This window comes from Tamandua tetradactyla, chromosome 21 (assembly GCF_023851605.1).
Source record: "Tamandua tetradactyla isolate mTamTet1 chromosome 21, mTamTet1.pri, whole genome shotgun sequence".
NCBI lineage: Eukaryota > Metazoa > Chordata > Mammalia > Pilosa > Myrmecophagidae > Tamandua > Tamandua tetradactyla.
In genome coordinates, this window is record NC_135347.1 from 6959649 (window position 1) to 6976820 (window position 17172).

The 17172-nt window shown below is 36.0% G+C and overlaps 1 long non-coding RNA gene and 1 pseudogene across 7 annotated transcripts in view; both read left to right on the forward strand.

Moving 5' to 3' along the window:
- LOC143665441 (uncharacterized) overlaps window positions 1-17172 on the forward strand; it is a 359913-nt gene that overhangs the window by 126186 nt on the left and 216555 nt on the right. The window lies entirely within an intron of this gene.
- The window catches only part of LOC143665742 (serine-threonine kinase receptor-associated protein pseudogene), a 41959-nt pseudogene continuing 36144 nt past the window's right edge, over window positions 11358-17172 (forward strand).

Here is a 17172-nt window from a genome sequence, read left to right on the forward strand (position 1 = left end):
TCACCCATGTCTATAAAGGGTGCATCTGCACCTGGTCATGGGGGGAACAGGCCATCTACCCTAGTACTTGGAAAGGGCAATGCCTTTTGCTCTGTCATTTGGAGAGAATGCTGCCACCCAATGTTCAGAGAGATGGTGGGGCCTGCGCCTTAGCATTTGCAGAGAGACTGGCTGTCATCCTGATGTTCAGGGAAGGTGAATCCTTCATCCTAATGTCCACGGAGAACTTGGCCACTACACAAGCCCTTGAAAGAGGTGGGACTGCCACTGCTTCAGGCCTGGAGGACAAAACCATGATCCATAAATGACTCTAAGATCTTAAATTCATGGGGTTTGCCCTGCTAGGTTTCAAACTAGTTTTGGACCCACAATCCCTATTTTTTTTTTCTTTTTTTATCTCCAATTTCTCCCTTCTCACATGGGAATATCTACCCTATTCCTGACCCACCCTTGCATATTAGAAGCAGATAACTTGTTTTCTAGATTTCAAAGGTCCATAGAAGGAAATTTTCTCTAGGACAGATTACACCTATAACTGATTTTGATGAGACTTTGTACTTAGCATTGATATTCAAATGATTTAAGGCTTTAGGAATGTTGTGATGGAATGAATGTATTTTGCATTTGTGGAAAACATGTCTTTGGTAGGCTCAGAGATTGGACTGTGATAGATTGAAATGTGCAACCCAGTTTGGACATGCTTCTGTCTTGGTCCACATTCTGGTGGGTTGAACCCATTGTAAATAAACTCTCTTCAAGATGTCACTCCAGCTAAGGTGTGGCCCATGTGAATTAGGCTGGGCTTTAATCCAGATCACTGGAGTCCTATATAAATGAGCGAAAGTCAGATAGAGGAAGAAGCAGTGAGATACAGCCAGAAGCTGGAGGTCAATGGATCTCAGAAGAGAAAGGAGAAGATGCCACGAGCTGCACTATCTTGTCCCAGAAACACCAAAGACCCAGAATCACTGGCACTTAGTCCTTGAATGCCATGGTCTTCTGGAAGAAAGTCTATCACTGGTACATTGAATAGCCTATTAACACTATTATTACTATCATTATCATTATTTTCCTTCCTACCCATTCTTACAATCCCTGGTTCAGGATGATATCGAATCAGTTACCATCACTGAGTACCTCAGTTTCCTACTTCATAATCAATTTATACTGTTATCTGAAAAGCCATTTGAGAAAATAAAACATCTAAAAGTAATAGTAGCTAAGTAACATTATTCTTCCACATGTAAATACAATACTTATTTAGTCAACTTACATATGCATGGTTATTAGCATATTTTTCAATTTATTAATGTCCTTTTCCATTTTGCATGTATTCTTGTTTGATTTCTTTCATACTCAGCAATACTCACATTCAGTCCAAGATGAAGCTATGTTGAAATTTACTCACAACACATTTAGCATTGAAAATTGAAGTCTTCTTTGATTTTCTGTCCTGACCTGATCTTCCTCCAAAGTCACTGTCTTATAATCAGTTATTTTTCTTATTTGTAAGTCTACATTGGATTCAATCACTGTTAACAGCCATCCTCCCAATTCTTCAGCAAAGATGAGTTGCTTTACTCCCCAAACCCAGGATACTCTGCTATAATTCAATCAGGGTTTTCTGAGGACTAAACACAATATTGAATCTGTCATCAACAGATTAATTTTGAATAAACTGTTTTGGTTGGGTCATATGATCTAATTGTGAGAATTCCTTGCAATATGTCTGGATCAGCTGGAGGACTGTTTTGCTTTGACTCCTTTCAAAACTGTCAGCCTTTCAGTTATCCCAAAACTGTCAAAAAAAAAAAAAAACAGCCAAAAGTGGTGAATGGTTTCTACAAAATCCAAAAGGCATGTAGATGTGTACTTCTTTCTGACATCACCTTATCTTTTAGTTTAGAGGGGATATCCCAATATACCCCAGACTTCCACAGGTTCAGAAAGTTCAATAATTTGATAAGCCCTTTAATTTTTGAGTGATGCCGTTTGGGGTGGCTGCAGAATAAGGTTTCTGTTGATTAAATCTTGCCTCAAATATGAATAGCCTCAAATTGAAAGAACCCCATTACAGTTTCCCTTTGTTTCTCTTCATTAACTTTAATTTCCCTCTCATCCCTGCCATCTTTGTCCAGGAAGAAAGTTATGTATCCATAAATGCAAATTCATACAGAAAATATTCGCTTTTGCATATGTACTTCTCTGACTGCCTAGAATGGTCTTTCCATAGTTGTCTGCATCTATGTAACATGTTCCCTGAATTTATGAAGATCTCTATTCAAATTTTCCCTTGATTCAAGATGCATTCTTTGTTCAGCATAGGTGAAATAGCATTTACTTTCACCCTGAAATTTTTTTACCTAGCATGACCAATGTTGATCTTTGTATATACATGGACTTAATGTTTTAGAACATATATGTAATTATATATTTTTTTCTGAATACCTTAACCTTTTCTAGTGCTTTTCTGCTTTCAGTAATTACAGATAACTAAATAGTACCCAAGTACTCATCTTCTAGCTAAAAAGAAGCATTTTTACAAAAACCTTAAAGTCCATATATTCCATGTATTCCCATTCTTAAACATTTTGAATTTCTTCTTCCTGTCTAAGAATCACCACTTATTTTTCCAAAATCTCTCCATTTTTATTATAGTTTTAGTATCGAGTATATATATAATTAACAAAATATTGATTAATTTTATGTGTTTTCATCTTTATCAAGCATCATTGTTTGTATGATTTTATGATTTGCTTTTATGTTTAATACTATGTTGCTGAGATTCGTATCCTTGATGTGGATACCAATAGGTAATTCTTTAGCAATTGTTGGTTAAAACTGCATCATTTATATCATAATGTATTTAATTACCCTCATATGGAGAGTATATTTCTTCTAAAATAGAATTTTATACTTCAAATTATTCTGTTATGAATATTCTTGTACATGTCTGCCAATATATGTACATGAGAGTACATCTAGATATTATCACTAGGGAATAAAGTGCTATGCCAATTCATATTCACATGTTAAATGTACAAGGTAATGGCAAATAGCCTTTAAAATACAGTTTATAGGTTTAAATCCTAATTAGCATTTTATTTAGACTCCCTTTTTATTAGTTCCAACATTTTTTAAATTTAATTTCTCTTTTTTTGCAAATTCCTTTTATTGTACACATGAAAGTATTTTCTACAGCTAGTTTGCTAGGAGATAGGGTTACTTATTTTTAAAATGCTTTTTATGCATATATTGAAAAGGTCATATTTTTTCCTTCTTTCTTCTCATATGCTAAAGCATTTGGACCTTGATTCAGGACTGGTGACTGCGGTCACATCAGCATTCTTGCAAGTCTAGTTTTGCTCTTAGTGTTTTCCTGAAACTTCTTTTGCATAGACATTGTCTTTGTAGCTATTTAATGAAATGTAATAAAAATGCCGTTTAGCCTAATATAACTAGACAGTACTGTGTTGTCTACCATCCAACAACCCTAGTTTCCTATTTTAAAATTACCTTGGTCAGATCGCTACACATTGTTTGCCAAAAATTGATTGTGATTTATTCATGAATAATACTTGCTTGGATTTTTCTTTTTTGCACTGCTATTTTTGGCTTTGGTATCAAGGTATCATTCAATGAGTTGAATATTCAGAGCTTTTTTCTATTCTCCAGACTTTTTAAAATGAAAGTGAAGTTATATATTATTTAGAATATGATAGCTATTGCCTATAAAACCATTTAAACTTAGTGTGGTTTTGGGGGAAGATTTCCAATTGCTGTTTCAATTGATTCATGAGCATAGTACCTCTTTTTTATTTCTTCTTGATTCATTCCTTCTTGTTCCATGTAAGTTTTCAAATTTATTGGCAGAACATTTTTCATGATGTTCTCTCATTGTATTTTTAAAATGTTCCTCCATTTATATTTGTTTTTCTTTATTATTTATCCCTAATATAATCTGTGCGCTCCAATCTTTCCCCTTTCCTGTCTCCCCTCTCCCTTCTCTTTCTCTCTCAAGTCACATCCAAGGCTTATTTTGTTAATTTTTTCAAAGAACTATCTTGTCCTTTGCTGTTCTTTTTTGTATACACCCTTTTTAATATAACTATCTTTCATTATTTCTGGAGTATTCTTACAAATTACTTCTTCAAATATTTCTTCAAATATTTCCTCTATCCTTTCTTTTTCCTGTTTTCTCCTGGGACTCTAACTGCTCCTGTGTTAAACTGATAATTTTCATAATCTTGAGTGATGATATGTTCTTTTCATTTTGCTAATTCCATTTTCTTTTTGTTTTCAGTTTAGATAATTTCTGTTGACTTATCTTCAAGTTCATTTTTTTCTCACCTTTTTATTTTTACTCTACTCCACATGGTGAATGTGTTTTCTCCACATTCTTGCCCCTCTCAGCATTAGAACATGTCCCTTGATACTTGGTGCTGGGCTCATAGTGGGCCAAGCAGTCGTTGCTCTGACCTGGCCACAATCTGGAAAAGACCCTCTTGACCTGAGCATCAGAAATGGGGCTTTTTCAGCATTCCTACCTGTTTTGGTTTGCTGATGCTGCCTGAATGCAATATACCAGAAATGAATTGACTTTTATAAAGGGGATTTATTAAGTTACAAGTTTACAGCTCTAAGGCCATGAAAATGTCCAAATGCATCAACAAGAGGATACCTTCACTCAAGAAAGGTTGATCACATCTGGAGTATATGTCAGCTGGGAAGTCACATGGTTGCTATCTCCTGGTCCTTTGTGCCTGAAAGCAAAGCTGCTTTTAGCTTCTGATTCCAGTGGCTTTCTATGTCAGCTCTCCAAGCATCTCCAAATGTCTGTATCTAGGCATCTGCTCTCTGTATCTGCTCTCTTAAGGACTTCAGTAAACTAATTAAGTCTCACTTTGAAAGGGTGGGTCCATATCTTCATGGCAATAATCTGATCAAATGGTCTCACCCAAGCAATGGTTCTGACCCCACAAGATTGGATTAGGATGGAAATAACATGGCATTTCTGGGGTATATAACAATATCAAACCACCACACTATCCCTCCTCCTGCCTGTGCTCCATCCTGTGGTAGCCAACCCTCAATTGGCATTTAATGTTGCTGGTAGGGCCTAGTTAGTTCTCTCTTTCTCCCCCAGCAGAAAAAAACACAATCTATTATCAGTATAGGATCTTCAGCCAAGGATAGTTACCTGTCCATAGCCCGTGAGTAGAGTGTTTTCTTTTGCCCTTCCCTCTACACTTTGACTGTACCATTGGGCAAGGGCTTTGAAAGCTTTTTCTGATGGCTTAAAGCTTTAGCTTTGTAGAAAAGAACAGATGCGGAGGTAGACGAGACTCTGAATTTCTCCCATCAGCCCCAGGCACCCTCTGCATACTTGCCCATCCACATTGGCTCACTCATATCCCATCCTGAACCTCATTTTTCTCATGACTATCTATGGAAACCTGTGGAAAATAGCTTGTGAGTGACTCCCTGTTGGTCAGTTATCCCAGCTACTTAAAGCTGACACATGAGAGCATTCTTGACTTTTGGCGATTCTTTAAATTTTTTAGCCTAATTTTTCTTACCCTTTTTGTTGCAGCTGCATGTTGCCTCTTGTGCCCATTCTCTGAAAAAGGTGAGACACTTTGTGTCTCCTGTCTCTCCTTGGGGGTGCTTATCCCTATTTGGCATTAAAATTATTTCATGGGTTGCAAACTCTGTTACCTGATGGGTTCAAGAAAAGTTGTGATTTCATAATTTATGTAACTTTTTCTCATTGGTGTGGGAGCAACATTCTTTTCAGTTTTCTACATCCTGAGCAGATGCAGAAGTCACATACTACATTTTAACACAAGAACTAGATATATTTGACAAAGAACTTTTGCAGTATAGGTAAATAGTAAATATATAATGAATTGTGATGAACCTAATAAGGGAAGGAAAAGTATGGTATTAAAATCTTAAAGGGCACTTCATCTATTCTCTCAGTGTTATCTTAATTAATCTGGATGGTGGGTCCTAGTGAGTTAACAGTATTATTTTATCTTTAATTCATAGAATTATGTATATCTGAAATGATTCTATTTCAAAATATATTAAAATGAAAATATTTTCTAGCTAAGTGATCATATTCTTAATCTAATTGTTCCTTAATTAAGTTATTGCGTATTATTTCATCACCATTTTAGATTGTGAGCTACAGGAGGGGAAGTTGTGTCCCTGCCTAATTATTATATTCCCACAACAGTGTTTTCAGAATATTTCTTGATACATCAGAAGGCTAAAAATAAATTACATGTGATATGTTTTCCAAACTTTTCTAATCAAGGCATTTCTTTTTTTTTTAATTTCAGAAACCATGTTTTTGGTTTTGTTTTTTTGTTATTCCTCCTAGAACTATGAAAATGTCAGTTCCAGAAAACTTTTGATTCATATTGCAGGTGATGGTGTCCAGTTCTTTCTTAAAAAAAGCACTGGGCTACTTGTTAATGTGAGGGTATTTCTTAGATGGATTTGTATCTAAAGTCAGTTGATTGAATATAGAGATGATAGCATTTGGAATCAACAAAGGAGATTGCCTTCAGCAAGTGGAAGTCTCTTCACCCACTCAGTTGGAGGTCTTAAAGCCAGAAATGAGGATGTCAGAAAGAATTACTTTCTTTATTTTAGACAGCCAGCTTCTTCTGAGAAATGTACCTTCACCTTAATCAGAGTTTCTAACTTACAGCCTGTCCCATGAAATTTAACCTTACCAAATCCCCACAATTGTGTAAGCCAATTCTTATAATAAATCTCCCAATCTTTAATATTTATACACGTACACCCCCACACACAATATATGTCCGTTCTCTTTCTCTGGAGAACTTGACTAACAAACTCATCATATCCAGTTTCCTCAACTCAGTAATAGTTTGCATCTCTGAAAGTCTTTGATATGCTCTGCAAACTTGGCCAGATACTGGAAACATGGCATTGTCCACTCACCATTCCTACCAACCATTAAAGTTTAACACTGGGCCTTGTCAGTGTAATCCTGTGCTATCTCTGGACCAAACATCTTTTCAGACTGTAATGCTAACTCATGTCCCTATATCTCTATGCACTGGCATAATTTTACTGAAAAAATTTTAAATTAAAGTGGCAGCTTTGCCACACTTTTTGACATGAATGAGATTATTTGAGAGGTACATTATAACAAAAAGAAAACAAGTTCTTGATTATCCAGTGGTCTGCATTTTTAAATAATATGGAATTTGAATTTTGAAATCATCTCCCTAAATTATATTCAGCTAAAACTATTTTTAATGGGAGAAGCTTAAGATGGTCCCATTTGTGGATTAATCCAAAGTCCGTTCCACATTGCTTCTTGGTCTCCTTACATTTCCCTTCAGTTCCTTCTTCTAACTATTGATACTATTTCAATAACAATTAAAATGATAATTTTCTTATAAAGGACCAATGTGCTTCTTTTTTTTTTTTTTTTTTTTAAAGAGAGAGGGAGGAAGGGAAGGAAAGACAGAGAGAAGGAAGGAAGGATAGAAGAAAGGGAAACATCTTTTAAACATTTTCTTGTTTTATTGTATTTTGTTTGTTTGTTTGTTTTTTACATGGGCTGGGGCCGGGAATCGAACCGAGGTCCTCCGGCATGGCAGGCAAGCACTTTGCCCGCTGAGCCACCGCGGCCCGCCCCCAATGTGCTTCTTTATATAAAAACTTTAAACCTTGCTGAGTTCCTTTCTCTGTGCCATGGCTAAGGACATCCCAAAGCCCAGGATGAAAAGGAAAATTTATTGAAGATTTGTCCTTCTAGGCCTCCCTTACCTCTTCCAATTGGTCAGTTTTTTGGTGTAGTCATTCAGAAAGTGAAATTGGTGTCAGTATTAAATATAAGAAGTTCACTGGTGGTGCAAAAAGACAAAGATAAACTATACGAAGAAATAGAAAAACAGAAAAAGGAAACCAGAAGCCTCTGACAAATTATGACCAAGTTTTGAAGGCAATTGTAATACCTATGTTCCAAAGAAACCTGTAAAACCACAAAGACAACTATCAAAAATTGTCTTTAATAAAGCTCAGAAACAATTGCTTAGTATAAACAGGACCTATTTGTCCAATGTAAAGAGTGCCATGACATGTGTACTTTCCCCTCAGAATCACAGACCTAAGTATGTAGTAAAGATTTCTAAGACCACTCAGACCTTTTCTCTGACTCAACCACTAATATCACATCATAAGCAGCTCTCAATCATTTAAGTTTTTTTGCCCCTTTACTTTCTGTTTCCCCCTCTCTTGGAAAACTTTGGTAATTAATTAGCCAAAATTTTTCTCTCTCATTATATATGCTTTCAAAGTATACCTAGCCCAGATAAACAGGTCTAATACAATATAAAATCTGATGATTTACAAAAGAAAAAAGATAAAACATGTAATGCTTAACATATGCTGGCATCATATTTCACTTTCCTAAAAGCTACAGCTTAAAGAAAAAGCTTTCACTGTGAATTTCATAATGGCTTTAATTACTAAGTACTAATGACAAAATTACTTTTATTTCTCTTTCCGGAGTGATAGAAATGTTCTAAAGATGATCATGGTGATGAATACAGAACTGTGTGATGACATTGTGAGCCGCTGATTGTACACCATGTATAGACTTATGGGTGTGAAGATCTGTCAATCAAAATACGAAAAAAATAAGGAGAGATGTGGGGCTTTCAAAACTTATGGAATGATTTTTTAATCTTTAAATTTTGGTTCATAAATTTCAAGCTTTATAAAATGCATTTGAAAAGAAGTCATATAGTATTCCTGATAAATAGAGGATACTTTGAAAAGACTAAAATGAATTAATAACTTTGATTTTAAAAGCACATTTCTGGTGAAAAAAAGGTACTCCAGGAGCAACCCTCTCACAGAAGCAACTTTAACCTCAGAACAGAATGCAGAAAGTAACTTTCTGAACATGCTAGAAATTGTCCAGGAACAGGCAGAATTGGCCCTGGGAGAATTTCACCCTCCTGTGCCTTGGATTAAGACCAGTACCAAATTGGATCATGAAAGGCTGCTTAAACTCAAATGGAAAATTTTATTATTTCTGGCCCAAGGAACTGGTGAACAGAATTTGAGACATCCAGAGTTGATGGAGAATAGGGGAAACCCCAAAAAGAGAATCAGAGAGGGGTTGCTCAAACTTCTATATAAAACTTGTGCCCTAATCTCTGAGTAAGCCAGAGCTATACATCACCAGGTGATCCTCCAGGTAGACCAGCTGGAAATAAAAGAATGGAATTGAAATTTGACCTGGCACCCAAATAGACAGTTGAGTCTAACCAAATTAATGTCTGTCTGATGAAACAAAAGCTTCAACATTCTTCCAAGGAATACAGCAGAATCCACAGTCTTTACAGCATAACATTTACATTTTTTATTTAATTAAAAATATCCTCTCCCCTTGTTTTCCTGATGTTTGATTAGTTGACTAATCAATATACAGTCCTTGTTCATTTCTTTAATATGTACCACCAGTGAGCTATGTTCAGAAATAAATTGCCAAAAACATGTCTCTGATTCAAAGGATTATTTTATTAAAGAGGGGAAGTTTCAAAGAAGAAACAGGGAAAATTATATGGTGGTTGGCCGGAGGCCTTTACCTCCTAAAATTCCTTTCAATGAGAACAGAAAGTTTGCTACCTATGTGTAGGTTTGGTCACTTTATTTTCTAAAATGTATGTGTTACACTATTTCCATAAATATATATGTTTCTTAAATTAATGGGCAGAAATTCCCTGAGGTTTAATATTATTTTTCTGAATTTGGCCTTTCATAAAACACTGAAGATTATTTCCTTTTGATGCCAACTTACATCTTTCCTATGTGATAAAAGAAAATACTGTAATCATTCAGGAAAAACTGACAGTAAGTAGAGGGCTTTTAAAATGCAATGAATCCTAGGTTTTCTCATTTCTATCTGATACAAGGGATACTTATTAGCTTTAACTGAGTCTAAGTAATAATAGTTTGTATTATATGTAATAATAGTCAAAATGACTGAGTACTTCGAGGAAAATAATACATTTAATTAGAGATATTTCCTTTGGTTAGAACATTACAAAGGTGAAACAGATTTCATCTTTTTGACATTATAGTCTCACACATTGAATATGTTTAAAATTAATATCACTTTTAAATGCAGAAAGAACCATATATTATAATCAGTGTCAATTTTGCAAATGTAACTTAATCATTATGGAAGACATAATTAGTGGCAAGTCATTATGGTGTGTTTGGGGATGGGAGGAAGTTAATGTTAACAAAATGAACAAGAAAAGCATCTGGAACATAATATTTCTGATGGCCATCTGAAGATGCTGAAGTGCATAAGATGTAAATTTTGAGAGGACTTTGAAGAGAGCAAGAATCCATGAATTATTAAAAACAATATTTAAACTTACTAGAAAGCCAAAAGAATAATAAGTGCACATGTAAAGTCCAATATCTAACAATTCAGTAACACAAGTTGTCATTCTAGTTAAATAGAATCAATACAGAGGGACCTGAAAATGTCAATTAGTTATTTAAGGACTTGATAAGGATGCAAACATACGATTTCCCAGAGGCACCTGAAAGTTCAATGTTTTTCTTCCCCCTTTAATTCTTCATCCCATAAGTAAACAATAAGTTTCTTCCTTTGACCAGGCCAGGTGCTAAAGCTAGGTACAGGGGATATAAAGAGATACAAAGGTGACCAAATTGAAAGTGTCATGCATTCATTCATGGGACTCCTAATTGGTGAATGGATAACCAGGGAAAGACAGGCAAATTATTTCACTAATTAATGTATTTTATTACAAGTTAAAGAAAATAATATCTTTGCTAGGAGGCTGTAATAGGTTCTGATGTCAGCTTGGCCACATGATGATACCCAAGTGTCTGGTCAGGTGAGCACTGGCCTGATCATTGCTGCAAAGTTATTTCATGGCTGGCTGATTAAATCATCAGTCAGTTGATTGTATCTGTGGCTGATTACATCCATGAGCAATTAAGGCATGCCTCCCACAATGAGATAATCCAGTCATTTGAGGGCTTTTGAGGAAGAAGAGAGACTCTTTCACTGCTTCTGCAGGCAGCGAGCCTCTCCTGTGGAGTCCATCCAGACCCTTCATCAGAGCTGCCAGCCCCACAGTGTGCCCTATGGAGTTTGGATTCTTCCATTTCCACTGTTGCGTGAGACACCTTTGTAAATCTCATATTTACTGATTTCTCCTGCTGGTTCTGTTTCTCTAGAGAACCCGGTGTAACACAGAGGCAAACACGTATAAAAGGTACATGAATAAGCTAGAGGTATAAGGCAAGGCTACCCTGAAATGACAGGAGGCTTGGTGGATGGTGAGCAGTCAGTGAAGAGAAAAGGGATCCTAAGTGAGAACTTAGGGGTCTTCGATAGTTTTCCAGATGTGCCGTAAGTGCCACTACCATATGTAGACCTTCCCTATGGCGCCTGATAAAGTTAATCATTCCCTTTGTGTGTCAGCTGATCCCTTTCTACTAGTTCACTTTTTTCTTTTGTTTTTGGTTTTTAGTTAGTTTATTTGTTTTTCCCACTGCTTCACTTTTAACACTGGATCATAACTGTGTTTGATGAGAATTTAGTTCACTCAGCTGTGAGGTCCCTAAAGATAGAGTCTGTGGACTTAGCAAATTTACAGATACAATTCATGGTGTGTTTTTTTTTTTAACTTTGAAAAAGATAAGCTAGCAGTTTTTAACATTACTATGCCTTGCTTTACGTGTGTGTATTTGTTGCCTACTTGATACGTGGTGTAATGGTTGAGTTCATGTGTCAAATTGGCCAGGTTTTGGAGTCCAGTTGTTTGATCAGGGAAGCATCACCCTGATTGTTATTACAGTGACAATACTTTACAATACCTTAGAAGGGTATTTCTGAACTGAAATCATCCATAGGCATCTGTGGTTGATTACATCTACAAGACATCTGCAATCAACTAGGAGGTTGTCCTCAGCATTGAGAGAAGTCTTATCTAATCAGTTAAAACCTTAAAGGCTGAACTGACATTCCAGCAGTCAGGATGAAGAATTTCTGTCTCTGTTTCAGCCAATCACTTTCTCCTTGTGAATTAGTCAAAATCTTCACTGGAGTTCCCGTCTTGTGGGCTGTCCTATAAAATTCTGACTGGCTAATCCCTGCAATTGTGTGACTCAATTCCTATAATAAATCTCATATCATTCAAATATATATGTACATATATAAATATAGATATACACATATACCTATATACCTCCTGTCAGTTCTGTTTCTCTGGGGAACTCTGACTATATACATGGCTTATAACTGATGATCAGTATATATGGAGTTTTGCATGATTTATAAGAATTTATGACTACTTTATGAAGAATAACCTGAAAAAATGGTAAACATGCATATACTACAAACAGGCACACACATAGACATATATACACAGCTATGCTTATTCCCATGACAACCCTTGAGTGAGAGCAAATTCTGATTTGCAGTTACACAATTGTGTTAAGTTTTAATTAGTGCTAAAGTAGGATATAAATAAAAAATATCCAGAACACATTATTTCATTGTATAATTGAGAGTTTCCAAATTTTTCTTACCTTATAGAATTACAGAAGATAGAAAATCTTACAATCAGCATGTATTTCCAAGGTTGTACTTTGTCTGAAGTGGTAATAAAATAATTGAAATGTATTCATCAAAAATAATGCAATAACTGAACAATGCCTGAAATGAATTTATAATAGTATGATAAACAAAAAAAAAAAAACACAAATGACATATTTAACTTTCGATATCATTTTAAAATTTCGTTAATTAGAATAGTAGGTTTTGGAGTTAAATCATTTTCCTATTTCCAGATGTTCTCTGGAGAATATATAAATTATTTTCTAAAAATGTAAATTTCTATTTCTCTACTTATAAAGTCAATAAAATATTTTCAAAACATTATAAAATCATTAAAATTATTTCAGAGCTGCAGAGCTCTTGTTATCTGGGGGTAGAAATTCATCTTGTTCCTAACTGAAAAGTATATTGTGGAAAAAATTGTTTAGAGTTCTCTGGTTATCCATTCACCATCTTTTCTCTTCCTTAATTCATTTTGAAGTAAATGTTCAATGCAAAGATACCCAGATCAAGTATATTTTATTCTGACTCTAACAGACCTCCTTATATGAGAGTACCCCAGGACTCAGTCCTTAATACTCTGTTCTATTTAAATTCATTCCTATCATTTATTTTTTATCCAGTCTTGAGATATGGTTTATATGACAACTACTAAAAAGTGTGTAACTCCAGTATATATCTTTCTAATTAGCTCTCTAGACTCATATATATACAATAACCTTCTCAACATTTCCACTCAAATGGTGACTAGATACCTGAAGCTTAACTTTTTAAGAAACTTCTTGCTCTCAGTCCATGGCAGTACCATCTTTCTTTTTTCTAAGAACTTTGAATTTACAATTTACCCTCTTTTTTTTTAATACCACTTGCAGTCTGACAGGAAATCCTGTTGGCCCTACCTTCAAAACATGTCCAGTATGTAATAGCTTCTCACTACACTCACTGCTACCAGATGTAGTTGAGACATTCAAATTCTTACTACAATTGTCTCCTTACTATTCTTCCACTCTCTCCCACCAATATACTACTTTCTAGAGCAAATGTGTAGGAATTGCCTCTTACAAACAGTATTTTCACCCTGGCCTCCTTAAGACATCATTATAGATCTCTAAGAATTGCGTGCATGAAAAAATGAAAAGAAAAGAAGTGCATGAAAAATTCCTAAGAATTTTTTAACAGAGCACATGTGTGCATTTATGCTAAAATAATAACAACCTTCACCCACTCTGCCTCCCTGGCTCTTCTTACACTTGTTTTGTTCATCAGGAAGTTAAAGTACATTTTGGTTGAAGAGATAGCTAACAAATTAGAAGTGCTGATTCCTATGCTCTGTTAGGAGAACAATTTCCTGAAGAAAAGGGCAAAATATTGGTAGATGTTCATGTGTGTGGGGATCTCTATAGCACAACGCTGCTCAGGTTGATGAATTTGGGAATGTTGGTTACTGAAGAATAGGCCCAGAGACAGAGTCTGCTTCTACATGGGTTTTGACTTGGCGAAAAATGTAATGGTCGATTTAAGAAAACTTAAGTGAATCCAACTGTATAATACCAATTAATGCAATATTTATTTCCACCTTTCATCACATTTAGGCACCAGAATCATAAAAGTACCTCTAAAATAAAGTCCTGCCTTTACCGTCCTAAAACATTGGGGTTCGCCACAATCATTTCAGTAACAACATCATTTCATTGCAGTCATAAAATACACCTCCCAAAGATAGGTTGTAATAGAATGAAGAGCATTTCATCTTGCTTAACCGCACACACAGTGAAAGTACCTATCAAGGCTATAGAGATGATATATTGAAATTCATGCAAGATAAGGTGACTATCAATAAAACAATATACAACAGAAATATTGGATGCCATAAAAATATTTGTTTACACTCTATAACTAATGATGATCAACAAAATATTGAAACCGAAGTAGCTTTGTAGCAGGCTGGTCCAGGAAAAAGAAATGGTACTATAGATCTCAGCCTTAGTGCATTCTCAGTCAGTCCAAGGGAGAAGTTGTATATTAGAGAAGAAGAAGAGGCATTTCTGCTTATTCCCTTTTACTCTGTCCTCAATCATCATGGGTATTTGACTCAATTGTTTAGGGAGCTTTAAACTCCAGTAGTCCTAAGGATTTCTCACTCCTCTTTTAGCAAAGAGATCTTGCTCATTAACCAATCATCACAATTTTTAGTTGTCCTCTAAATCCAGAGAGGTATAATAAATCAAATAATGTATTTGAACTATATGGGAACTAACTGATATAGGTAATGCCATGCAACCAGCCAAATTATTCAACTAGACAGTTGGTCAGTAGGCATATGTACAGAGCAAGCGGGACCTATGAGCCAGTTCTTGCCTCTCAAAGCCATCCAACTCTCTGGCTATGCCTACCTTGATGGGTAGGTGGAGACTTCCTCAGTTGAAAAGAAAGCTGGAGAGTATAGAGACCTCAAAAGCATCTATTTGCCACTGGTACACTCCAAATTATCCACCTGCTTGCTATCCCATTAAAAAATAGCGCCCATCCCTTTATAAACTGATAAACCTTAAATATATGGCTACAACATCCTTATCCTGCTCATTTAAATTTAACCACACCTGCCCTCTTATTTTCCTCCATACTCATTCCCTCTTTTGATTTTCTCCCTGCTTCAAAGACTCTTCCCTCTGATCCTTTGTGTGTCTCTCCCTCATTTCATGCATGCATTTACTCAAATGTTGCTTTCTTTCCATTGCTGTCACTTTCTACTGCTATGCCTTACTTTAACTTTTTTCATAGTTAACTTAGAGTTAACTTTAGTCAGAGTTAATATTAATATAGAAATTAATGTGAATGTTAATATAGTTGAAGTATTATATTCAGCCATCATCATTCCTAAATATTATACTATGTATACAGTTTGTTGCTTGTCACTGATCTAGATTATAAACTTAAGGTAGGGGCTTCTGTTGACTTCTGTATTCCAAGCACCAAGAGCAGCCTGTAACATAGAATGCACTTAATAATACTATAAAAATAATTCGTAGTTAGGAGATGTTGGAAGACATGATAGTACATACATTTCTTTTCTATTTACTTTATTCCCTACTTATATTTGAAAAGTAATCTGTTTTAAGTTTCATATGCTAGGAGATGTGGCTCATTGCTAACATTTCTATTTGTTTATAAATTATTATTCTTTTGGAGAATAGAAAAATAAAATCTATCAATTACTAATCTATTGCTGTCTTGCTCTGGAAATTATATCCTATTAGGAAATCAATTCCAAATAAATGGTACTACACCTTTTAAAATTTTTTTTGATAGTTTTGAAATACTGAAATATAAGAATGACAGAGGGAATAACTATTGAAAAATGCAGATACAACACTGAACTACAGAAAGTGACATCATCAACGTGGTGACATAAACAATTACTGAAAAGCTCTTCACAGAGATTCAGTGAAAAAAAAAAACAAAGAGGCAATTCTTACTTGTTCACAGCTCTAGACAAAGGTATAGATTAGAAAAAGATCCCACAATTGGTGAATCAAATAAAGTGATAAACATCAGGTAGGAAATTTCCAGCCCAGACAGTCTGGTCCTCTTCCCTTCCCCCACTCGGTCTCAAACAACTTGGGAAGTGCACGGAGGCAGGAGCTGGGAGCCCTCTTATCAGGGGCACAGACTATAAAATCTCTCATTGCAGTGAGACAGCTCCCCACCTATATCCAGACACAGCAACCCAAACCCACAGAGTCCCATGGCAGGGTTTAAGCCATGGGGGAGGGTGAAATACAAAAGGGCAACAAGGACGATTTTCCAAAATAGGGTATTGGGGGGGAACCACAAACTCTTTCCTAAAAGCATCAAAGTATCAGGCAAAAACTACCCAAATCAACTGTTTAGGGACCTGGGGGATGGGGGGAAGGGGGACATTTCAAGGCCCAGATCAGTGAGGGGACAAAGAGTCTGAGAAAATGTGGACAAAGACTGTATTTCCAGCCCTGATGCCCATCCCTACCCATGAGGAAAATGGCAGCTGGAGGCCTGATCTTTTCCTGGGAGACAGCTGCAGACTGGGGCAACTAGGTGGTCCTCTGCCACAAGCAGAGTAGGGAACACAGCCCCACATCAAGCCAGATTTTGGCCAGCAAAGTGAGAGCATAGGAACCCCACAGTTTCAGCCCTGCCCAGTCAGATATGTCCTGGGCACAAGTTGGTAAACAGCTTCTGTTTAAGTCCCTGAACAGTACTATCTACTGGGCAGTCTGGAAAGTACAAGGGAATTGCAGGGCTCTTTAGAACCTCTCCAGATCCTATTCCAGACCCATCAAAGGTGGTCTATACCCCTTGCATGGGAACCCAGTCCAGTTTTGGCTTAGAAATATGGATGACCCAACTGTCAAAGCAGTACCCTAAAGCAAACCCATGTCTTGCTGACTGGTGAAAGTTAGAGTACCCATGGACTTGCTGCTGGCTGGGAAAATTGAACCTCTCAGTCCCCCAAGCCAAGGTTTTTCCATGGA